Here is an 8,940-nt window from a genome sequence, read left to right as displayed (position 1 = left end):
TATTACCACATCTCTCACTCACAAAGATCTGCAAACACATGGATTCCAAAAGAACCTGAGTACAAAATCACCTAAAATAAACACAGCCAGAGAAACTTGCAATAACCTGTAGCTCAGGGAAAGTACAGATGGATATTGGGCATCTCCTGGCAGGACAGAGTGCCGAATGCAGAAGTACACCAGCGTGCAGGGATCTGCAGCATGTTTGCCCTCTTGAGTCAGCGGTGACTCTGTTGACTGGGTCATGTGTGCTGAATGGATGACGGTCGCTTTGCCAAAGACATGCTCTTTGGTGAGCTTGCTATCAGCATGAGACCAACAGGTCACCCACGTCTGTGATACAAGGACATCTGCAAAGCGAGATCTCAAGCAGACTGAGATTGGAGTCGATGCATGGGAAGTCCTTCCTGCTGACTGGAATTCCTGGAGAAAGGCATTCAGGAAGACCATGGGAAAAGCAGAGGACAAAAGAAATGACCAGATGGTGGGAAAGAGAGCTCAGAGGAAGGAAAAATTATCAGTCGACCTCGGGCCAATGACATTCATCTATACCAGCTGCGGAATGGATTGACACTCACGAGTCATCCTCTACAGCCACAACAAACGATGTTACATACAGAAGTGACGTACACCCCGGGTGTAGCCCATCGCCTTCCGAGACGGACGGTTGCCTATTACAATTACAACTACAGCTACAACTACAAGAGCGAGTCAGAGGCTGGGAACACTGCCGTGACGAACTCAGCTCTTGACTCGCCAAAGCCTGCCCACTATCTACAAGGCCTTCCTCTGATTTCAATTGCACACGCATTTGTGATTTGACTCTGTAGCTTAGTTGGTTAAAGCACCTGTCTAGTAAACAGGAGATCCTGCGTTCAATTCCCAGCAGAGCCTTATTTCACAGTGGCAACATGCTTGAAAAGTTTCATTATCAACATTGACATTTGTGTCTTGTGAACCTTAATTCAAAATACTTGATGAATTTCAATCACACTAAAAAAACAGCCTTTGTGAAGGATATGAGTTTGGAATGGCTGTTCCTCCTTGCACAGTATTTCAGTGCTGAGACATCAAAGTTAACTTCTTTGACATAAATTTGATCACAGTTACATTCAACCTGGAAAACAGCTTGATATTAATCTCACTGAAGGAGAGTGTTTGTGTCATTATGTGTTGCTTTTAACCGAGACTGGGACATGACGCAAGTGGGAGGGTTTATCTGAGGTTTGGAATATTTGTCAGTCAGGAACAAGAAAAATCAAAGGAACCAAATAAGAAAACCTATGTCTCATGTGGTTACCGAGAAACGGTGAGAAGATATTAAACTTTGTTGCATACAGTATTTGTAAACAGTATTTGAAGGGTCTCAGTAAAAATGTTCAGTGTTGATGAGAGTGGGGTCTGGGTGAGCAGCTGCTTAATGTGAGAGGGTCAGGACTGGATGCAGGAAGTTCTCTGACAGTCTCTCTCTGACGGGTTGAGTTGATTTTCAACTGGCAGCTGTTGCTGTTTTGATAATTCAAGTTCCCTCCACTGATTTTTTTGGACAGACAGTGCAGTATGAGGATGTAAAGGGTTAATGCTGAAGACAGTGGGATTAACCCCTCCCACAATCAGAGTGATGATGTAACAGTCACATGAGATGAGGTTTGGGAGGAGAGAGCAGCACCAAGGATGCCAGTTTCGGAGGCTTGATGAGTGTGTATATAGTATTGTGTAAATTAGAAAAGAGTTCTTAGTTCTTTCAGCAGGAAATGTGTCCAGAAAATATCACGAAACTCACAATTTTATTATTCAGGAGTTGGAACACAGGGATATTAACTCCAAGTGACAGTAGTGGTTTCATTTAACAAAAGAAAAGGAGAGAATAATATTGCTCATTGATTGAAATCTCCCAGTGAGGAGACAGTTAAACAGGTGATCTGTTGGGGCATCCTTCGATCCAAGGTTTCGGCAGCATTTAATCTCCCTTTTTGGTGAAACTCTCTGTTTTTTGCATCTTTTTTTAATCCAGCTTTGATGGACCAGTGAAAAAACTGAAAAAAGTGAACAGATCCATCCTTTCTTTTCTTCCTTCTTCCCATCAGTTTCTCTTTTCTGTCCCAATTTAATCTGCTGTTTTATCCATTCCAATCATAATTCAACATTCCAATCAAATCTATTTGTTATTCCACAGTGTCTCTCCATGTGTTTTATTCTGTTGTATTCTCTCACAGTCTGTTTGATGATCAATTTTACATCTCACTCTCGGTTCTGGTGAAGATCAGAAGCAGTGTTATCTGTTTGCAACACCCGACAAGTCGGCCTGAGGCTGTGTCTCATCGATAATGTGGAGTTAGGAACATAGGAACATAGGAGCAGGAGTCGGCCATTCAGCACATCGAGCCTGCCCCACCATTCAATATGATCATGGCTGATCATCCACTTCAATGCCCTTTTCCCCACACTTTCCTCATATTCCCTTATGTCATTTGTATTTAGAAATCTATCAATCTCTGCTTTAAACATACTCAATGACTGAGCTTCCACAGCCCTCTGCGGTACAGAATTCCAAAGATTCACAACCCTCTGAGTAACAACATTTCTCCTCATCTCTGTCCTAAGTGGCTTGCCCCTTATTTTGAAATTGCGTCCCCTGGTTCTCGACTCCCCAACCAGGGGAAACATCTTAGCTGCATCTACCCTGACTGTCCTTTAAATATTTTGTAGGTTTCAATGAGATCACCTCTCATTCTTCAAAACTCTACAGAATAGAGACCCAGTTTCCCCAATCTCTCTACATAGGACAGTCCCACCATCCCAGGAACAAGTCTGATGAACCTTGTTTGCACTCTATCTGTGGCAATAATATCCTTCCGAAGGCAAGGGGACCAAAACTGCACACAGTACTCCAAGTGCAGTCTAACCAAGGTTCTATACAATTGAAGCAAGAATTCACTACTCCTGTACTCAAATCCTCTTACGATAAAGGCTAACATACCATTAGCCTTCCTAATTGCTTGCTGCACCTGCATGTTAGCTGCCAGTGACTTATTGACATGGACACCCAGGTCTCCCTTATACTCTATACCTCAGTTAATAAAGGAAAGGACCTGCTGAACCACCCTATTGACCTGTACTGCTACTTCAGGGATCTGTGGACATTCACTCCGACGTCCCTCACTTCCTCTACACCATTCAGTGTTCTCCCATTAATTGTGTGTTCCTTTGCCTTTTTTGACGCCTGCTCTCGCTGTTCCCTGCTCTCCGAGTGAACTCTTGCTCCCTCTCTCTCCTGGGCTTTTTTTGCTCCACTCTGCTCTCACTGTTTCCCGCTCTCTTAATGTATTAATATTTGTTTGCCTTGTGTTTAATTTAAAATATGGATTAACTGTATTTCACAGTTGTAGGTTTTATTTGGTAATCCTGTGCAAGTTGTGGATTGGTATTCAATATTCTGCTCTGTGAAAACGATTGTGAATGAAAATATAACTTTCAATCTTATACATGGGCTGGTCTGCAAGCTCCAAGTCCTTCATTTTGTAGTAATGGCTTGATACTGTATCCTTCAGTCTTAATCTCTGTGGGATTTTTGAACTGGTATGTAATGCATAACTTGGTCTAACGTTCTGATGTACATTATTGGGATTCATAGGATCATAGGAAATAGGGGCATTAGGCCATTCAGCCGATCGAGCCTGCTCCAACATTCAAACAGATCGTGACTGATCATCTACCTCTACGCCATTTTTCTCTGCCATCTCCATATCCCTTGATCTTGTTAGTATTTAGAAATCTATCGATTTATGTCTTGAATATGTTCAATGATTGATCTTCCACAGCCCTCTGGGATAAAGAATTCCACAGATTTCTCACCCTCTGAGTAAAGAAATTCCTGCTCATCTCAGTCTGCCCTTATTCTGAGACTGTGTCCCCTTGTTCTGGACTCACTAGACAGAGGAAACATCCTATCCATATCTACCCTGTGACACCCTGTAAGAACTTTGCCTGTTTCAATGAGATCACCTCTCATTCTTCAGAACTCCAGAGAATTTAGGCCCAGTTTCTGCAGTCTCTCATCATAAGACAATCCCACCATCCGAGGGGATGAGACCGGTGAATCTCTGTTGCACTCCCTCTGTGACAAGTCTATCCTTCCTTAGATAAGGAAACCAAAATTGTACAGAATACTCCAGGTGCGGTCTCATCTAGCCTTCATACATCTTTACTCATGTACTCAAATACGCTTTCAATGAAGCCAACATACCATTTGCCTTCCTAATTGCTTGCTGCACCTGCATACTAGCTTTTAGTGCCTCATGAACAAGGACACCCAGGTGCCTTTGGACATCGACACTTCCCAGCCTCTCACCATTTAAGAAATACTCTGTCTTTCTGTTTATTCTACCAAAGTGGAGAACTTCACACTTATTCACATTATATTCCATCTGCCATGTTCTTGCCCATTCATTTAACCTGTCCAAATCCCCTTGAAGCCTCCTTGCATTCATTCTGTACCTTTCAATTCTGTAAATTTTGTCTGTTCTATTTCAGATTTTATATTTAAAATGTCACCATGGTGACAGAGTTTATTGAGATCTGATAGTGAGTTTGTTTTTGGACTGTGATTGATGTATCAACCTGTCAGCTGTACTGAATTGGAGTGAAATAGAAACAACTTCTGTCTCTCCTGCTGTTGTTTGACTGTTGGATTGAAAATGTGTCTCTCTTGACTTTGGGATCAGTGTCTGTCTGACTACTTATTTTGTTTGCTCCAGTGGAACTGATGAACTGGCAGTATCTCTGTGCTTTGGGAGTGATCCTGTACCGACTGTGTGTTGGAACGAGATCACTGCATTTTTCCTTGTGTCCAAGAATCACCACATCCAGTCAGGTTCATGTATTTTCCTGCAGGAATGAAAGAACTGGTGAGGTAGAAGATACAAAAGCGATCAATGTAATCGTCCCAATAATAATCATTGTGAACAATCACAAAATGAAAACCAAGAACACAAACAGTGTCAGTGTCTGACTCCACTGCAGTACTGCAGCATTCAGTTTCTGTTTACCAGGTGTTTGCAGTGGTTTTACAACAAGTTTGTGACATTCAGAAACAACACAAGCCCTGCACTGCTCAATGACTGGGACTGTCCGATAGAGCAGTGACCTTTACACAGTCACATTTCTATTTCAACGGAAAACAAGCAGCCACTATTTAAAATGTGCCTTTCACACTTCTCACCTGGTGTCTGCAATAAATGTTCTTTGTCTAACTGTCCACATCGTTATTTTGCGGCTATTTTCCCCCCACTGTTCACAATCCAACAAACAGTGAGAGACTGGAACTAAAGCAGGAAAATTCCCTCTCGTTTGGGTGGTGAAATTGTCAGTGATTTTCAATAGTGATTTCTTCCCTGTACAGTGCCTGTACAGACACTGTCCGAGAATGAACTCTTCCTTCCCCGTGTCCCCGGCTCACTCCATGTTCCGGGAGCAGCTCCTGCTCCACAGTGTCTGTTACAAACACTCCCCGACTCCCCCTCAACTTCCCACCACTCAATGCTAATCTCTGAGCACATCTGCGGACACGCTCCCAAAGCAGTGGCTGCAGGAAGCAGATGCTGTTTGTTCCCTTCCCCCGGGTCCGGGAAGTCTCCATGAGCAGCTGATTTAAAGCATCTTCGCCTGATTGAGTGAATGGCCTCACAGACTGGGTTGGGGAAAGGCTGCGCATGCGCCCCACTCCTCATTGTGACGTCCCACTGGGGGCGGGGCTACATCGCGCGTGCGCAGATCTTTGCAGCAATTCAGCACTCAAACATCAATGGGAACTTTCCCCATTTCACCCGCATCAAAGTCCCAAAGAAAGTGAAGAGGGGCTTGGAGTGGAGGGAGGGAGGGGCGGGGTAGGGGGAACCTAGAACCCAGAAAGCTGCCCACTTGCCCCATTTAGATGCTCAATTTGCGGTCATTCCCTGCAGGGGGTTTGTTATTATTGAGCCCCTCCTGGTAAAACAATCCGATAGAAAGAGGGGAGAAAGGAGGGAGCCGGTGTGTTTGCTGGGACCTTGCAGAATTCATTTCAGCAGCAAAAGTCCCGGGTTATATTAACCCGAGTGAAACACGCTGTCAGTGAGAGGAAAACCGAACAGCTCTTTTCATCTTTTCATTGGAAACAAAGTAGAGCCGGAATTGCGGCGAGCAGAGCAAACACACAAGCTCAATGACAGGAGAGCTCGGCCGTCCCTGAGTTTCAGCTCCCAGCTCTTACATTTCCTCATCCACACTGTCTTTACTGTGGATGCTCAGTGGTTCCTTGTCGGATCTGAGGACTGTATCCATTAAACATTCTGAGTCAGGAGATCCACACACTCTCTGTTACCAAGATTTATGGGCAGGAATGTTTCAAAACTTTGTCTATTAAATCATTGTATTATTCACAGAACTAATGAGGCAATCGGTTCATTATTCAGGCCTTGAACTTGGTTTGGGTAGACCGAAAACTGAGAGGTTCAGCACCTTTCCAGTTCTTCACTAATATAACTGATTTTTTTTTGATGAAGTAACAGAAAAGGTTGATGAAGGGAAAGCAATGGATGTTGTCTATATGGATTTTAAGAAAGCGTTTGACAAACTACCACATAAAAGGATGGGTAACAAAACTGAGGCTCCTGGAATAGGAGGGTCAGTATCTGCTTGGATTTAAAAATGGATGAAATATCAAGAAAAGCGAGTTGTGGTATTTGGTTGTTTTTCAGAATGGAAGATGGTGAACAGTGATGTCCACAAGGGTCAGTGTCAGGACCACCATATATATAAATGACTTGAATATTGGAATCACAGAATCACAGAATTGTTACTACACAGAAGGAGGCCAGTTGGCCCATCGTCTCTGCACTGACTCTCCAAATGAGCAATTCACCTCATGTCACTTCCCCGTCTTCTCCCCATAATCCTGCACCTTATTTTCAGATAACAGTCTAATTCCCCTTTGAATTCTTCAATTGAACCTGCCTCCATCACATTCTCAGGCAGTTCATACTTTAACCACTCGCTGTGTGAAAAAGTTTTTCCTCATGTCGCTTTTGCTTCTTTTACCAATGACTTTAAATCTGTGCCCTCTCGTTCTCGATCCTTTCACAAGTGGGAACAGTTTCTCCCTATCCACTCTGTCCACACCCCTCATCATTTTGAATACCACTATGAAATCTCCTCTTAGCCTTCTTTTCTCCAAGGAAAACAGTCCTAACTTCTCCAATCTATCTTCATAACTGAAGTTCCTCATCCCTGGAACCATTCTCATGAACCTCTTCCATAATCTCTCCAATGCCTTCACATCTTTCCTAAAGTGTGGCACCCAGAACTGGATGCAGTACTTCAGCTGAGGCTAGTGTCTTATACAAGTTCAACATGACCTCCTTGTTCTTGTACTCTATGCCTCTATCACTAAAGCCGAGGATACTGTATGCTTTATTAACCACTCTCTCAACCAATAACATATAATCCCAGGTCCCACTGCTCCTGCACCCCCTTTAGAATTGTACCCTTTATTCTATATTGTCACTCCATGTTCTTCCTACCGAAATGAATCAATTCACATTTCTCTGCATTGAACTTCACCTGTCATCTGTCCTCCCATTCCACCAACTTGTCTATGTCCTTTTGAAGTTCTACACTATCATCCTTACAGTTCACAATGCTTCCAATTTTCGTATCATCCATAAACTTTGAAATTCTGCCCTGTACACCAAGGTCTAGGTCATTAATATATATCAGGAAAGGCAAGGGTCCCAACACTGACTCCTGGGGAACTCCACTACAAACCTTCCTCTAGCCCGAAGAACATCCATTGATCACTACTCTTTGTTTCCTGTCACTCAGCCAATTCCATGTCCATGTTACTGCTGTCACTTTTATTCCATGAGTTATAACTTTGCTCACAAGTCTGTTGTGTTGCATTGTATCAAATTCCTTTTGAAAGTCAATAAAAGCAAAATACTGCAGATGCTAGAAATCTGAAATATAAACAGAAAGTGCTGGAAATACTCAGCAGGTCTGGCTGCATCTGTGGAGAGAGAAACAGAGTTAATGGTTCAGCTCAGTGACCTTTCAGATGCTGTCAGACCTTTTGAAAGTCCATGTGGACCACATCAACAGCATTGCCCTCATCATCCCTCTCTGTTGCCTCATCAAAAAACTCCATCAGGACAGTTAAACATAACTTTCCCTTAAGAAATCCATGCTGGCTTTCTTGAATTAACCCACATTTGTCCATGGGGCTATTAATGTTGTCCCGAATTATTCTTTCGAGAAGAGAGTGAGACGAGGTGAGTTGCTTCAGCAGAGAGCCAGCATGGGTTCGTCAGGCCGAATGGCCTCCTTCTGTGCTTTAGCCATTCTATAATTGTATGATTCTAGCAGCAACTGTTGGTGGAGAGGCAGTGATGCAGGAATGGGTTGACAGAAAGGGGAAAGTCTGGGCTGGTGTGTGTTTGCAGCATTTGCAGCTTGTGTTCGGGTTTGTGAATAAAGGTGATTTGGAAGCTGTGTTCCAAATTGAAGTGTTTATTGGAAGCAAGAAGTTGATGTCAATGAAGAATAATATGTGTGAAGATGAAGCGTGGTGTGATTGTGGATCGCAGTAAATATATTGTTGGTGAATTATTTGTGTTCATAAACTTCCACTGCACCCTCTGCTGCAGGCTGCTGTTTATATCCAGCTGTGTATTAGTGCTGTGTGTTAACTAGATAAATGTTTGTTTCAACGCTGTTTATAAAGCAATAGCATTGCACTCAAACAGTCCCAGACATAGCAACACACGTACAAAAGCAAAATACTGCAGATGCTGGAAATCTGAAATATAAACAGAAAATGCTTGAAATAGTCAGCAGGTCTGGCAGCATCCGTGGAGAAAGAAACAAAGTTAATGTGAGCTAAGGAAACAGACCTGAACTGTTGAC

General features: G+C 43.1%; 1 non-coding gene across 1 annotated transcript; it reads left to right on the top strand.

Moving 5' to 3' along the window:
* The first annotated feature begins 820 nt into the window (after nt 1–820).
* On the top strand, nt 821–894 carry trnat-agu (transfer RNA threonine (anticodon AGU)). Its single transcript has one exon. It is a non-coding gene; the product is annotated as a tRNA-Thr (tRNA).
* Nucleotides 895–8,940: the final 8,046 nt, after the last annotated feature.

Source organism: Heterodontus francisci, unplaced genomic scaffold (assembly GCF_036365525.1).
Source record: "Heterodontus francisci isolate sHetFra1 unplaced genomic scaffold, sHetFra1.hap1 HAP1_SCAFFOLD_59, whole genome shotgun sequence".
Classification (NCBI taxonomy): Eukaryota; Metazoa; Chordata; class Chondrichthyes; order Heterodontiformes; family Heterodontidae; genus Heterodontus; species Heterodontus francisci.
The sequence above is the reverse complement of the archived record's forward strand: the minus strand, read 5'-3'. Positions and strand labels throughout refer to the sequence as shown.